General features: G+C 38.1%; 1 protein-coding gene across 1 annotated transcript in view; it reads left to right on the top strand.

Annotated features, from left to right (window-relative positions):
- LOC123515969 (protein phosphatase PTC7 homolog) overlaps positions 1-2,500 on the top strand; it is a 52,927-nt gene that overhangs the window by 23,462 nt on the left and 26,965 nt on the right. The window lies entirely within an intron of this gene.

The raw sequence follows: 2,500 nt of genomic DNA, 5'->3' as shown, positions 1-2,500 counted from the left end.
TAAAATACAAGTTAAGAAAACACGAGAAAAGAAAACATTTAATGCGAAATGGAAAGAAGAAGGAAGAGAACAAGAAAACAATAAGAGCAAGGAAAACCACAAAGAAACCCATCAGAAATAATAATAATGATAAAAGAATAACAGCAACTCACCCCCACACAAAAAAAGGAAAAAAAGCAGAATAGGACGATCTGAATCTCTTCTACCATAACACATCCCTTGGGAGGCACTGCTCTCTGCCCTCCTTCCTGGCCACTGCGCCCTTCACAACACACCGGGAACGTTCAGGCGTGTTCGTACCTGCCTAGGAGCTCGAAAACATGTACCCTAATGGTCTGATACTTCCTGCTGCCTCTTTGTGACTCAGCAGCCGTGTGTACCTGAGCTTTTTAATAATAGTAATGCCGTGGGGAGAGAATCAAGATGGCGGGAGGAGAGCTTCAATAGAACGTGAATCTATGTGTTTTGTGGTCAGAAGTCGTAGGTCTGTGAGAGATGAGCGATCCTGAAATGAATAGGTAAATTGAAAACTAAGGTCAAATTGAAATGAAGTGGAATTAAATAAAAAAAAAAAAGAAGTAATTGATCATGAGTAATATACGAAATATTAAAAAAAAATACAAAAATAAGATTAAGTATAACATTATAATAGGGGTGATAATAGTGATGAAAGGAAAAAAATGTTAAAAATGGCTAATAATAATGAAAGTAGAAAATGTAAAAAAAATGGCTTATAGTAATGAAAGTAAAAATGTTAGAAAATGGCATGCACTCTTATATGAAAAAGAAAATTAAAGGAAAAAAAATAACAAAATCTACGTAAATCTACAAATATTTGATCGCCTCATCTCGATAACCTCCCAGCAGCCAGCAGCAGTGTAGTGCATGTTATTACGACCTTGTGGAGTGTTTTCATGATTTAAGCGATCGTCCAGCAAACATCCGGCGCGGTTGATGAGAAGAGAAACACTGGGAACTGGAGTAATTATCTCTTTGACCTTTGAGAACTGCCCTAAGGAAACTCCAAAGCGTTTAAGATACACGAGCCACACATACTCATTATAAAGTAGAGGTCTTAGGGGCGCACACACACACACACACACACACACACACACACACACACACACACACACACACACACACACACACACACACACACACACACACATACACACACACACACGTCCAGGCAGGTAGGCAATTAATTACTTTCCCCGTACTTATACCTGGCTTGTCACTTGTTGATCGCCTCGCACTCTGAAAACATCTGTCCGTTCCTGCGTCTCGGTAAAGTGCAAGGGAAGAAAGGCCGGGGCAGGTTCCCATTATTCATTGTTGGTGTACTAAGCTACTTACTTACAATGCGGCAGGGCTCATTCGTTCCCTGGCTGTGGTTTAGCAAGTGTTAGTGAATTGATGTATTAAGGTATATAGTTTTCTTTCTCCTCTTTCTCTTACTGCTTCTTTCTCCTCCTCTTCCTCCTCTTCCTCCCTTTCCCTTTTGTTGCTTTAGTTGTAGTTGTTATTCTTGTTATTCTTCCTCTTCCTCTTTCTCCTTTCCCTCCCCGCTTCTCCTCCTCTTCCTCCTCCCTTTTCTTTGTTGCTGTTGTTTCTGTTGTTATTGTGGTAGTTCTTCCTCTCCTTCCTCCTCCTCATCCTTCTTCTCCTTCTCCTTCCTTCTCCTTCTCCTTCTCCTCCTCCTCCTTCTCCTCCTCCCTTTTCTTTGTTGCTGTTGTTATTGTAGTAGTTTGTAGTAATTTGTGTAGAGTTGTGAAATCGAACAGCTTAGCAAGGGCCTGAGATTCTATTGTTTGTATTCCTTTGTCCTCCTCCTCCTCCTCCTCCTCCTCCTCCTCCTCCTCCTCCTCCTCCTCCTCCTCCTCCTCCTCCTCCTCCTCCTCCTCCTCCTCCCAATTAAGTTGAGGAGACGCCACGACAATAAGAAGGTCAAGACTGCGACATGTAAAAAAAACACGTTGGTTTTATTTATTTATTTTTTTCTAATTATTTCATTTGTATCGATTTATTTATTTATTTATTTATTTATTTATTTATTTATTTTCGTCGGGACAAAGGTGTGAGAAAAGTGTAGATGTATTTTATTTATTTATTTATTTATTATTTTATTTTATTTTATTATTTTTTTCTCCTGAGTTGCAATGTGTTTTGAATTGTCAGAATGTGTATTGGTTGCTTGTTTTGTACCGGGATCAGATTTATTTATTTTTTATTTTTTATTTTTTTTTCTATTTTATTTTATTTTATTTATTTATTTATTTTTTTTTTTTCTCCACACAAGTTTACTTTGATGCGGAACTCACAGTCTTGAACTTCTGGTGGTTTGTTTTGCACTTGATCTGGTCTATTTATTTATTTATTTATTCTTTTGTTTTATAGATTTTTTTCACCCCCCCCCCCACACACACACACACACGTTTACTTTGAACAACACAGATATATAAAAAGATATCGAAATTTTGAACCCCACTGAACCTCGCAT

This window comes from Portunus trituberculatus, chromosome 40, assembly GCF_017591435.1.
Source record: "Portunus trituberculatus isolate SZX2019 chromosome 40, ASM1759143v1, whole genome shotgun sequence".
NCBI lineage: Eukaryota > Metazoa > Arthropoda > Malacostraca > Decapoda > Portunidae > Portunus > Portunus trituberculatus.
This window is presented reverse-complemented; position numbering and strand designations above follow the sequence as displayed.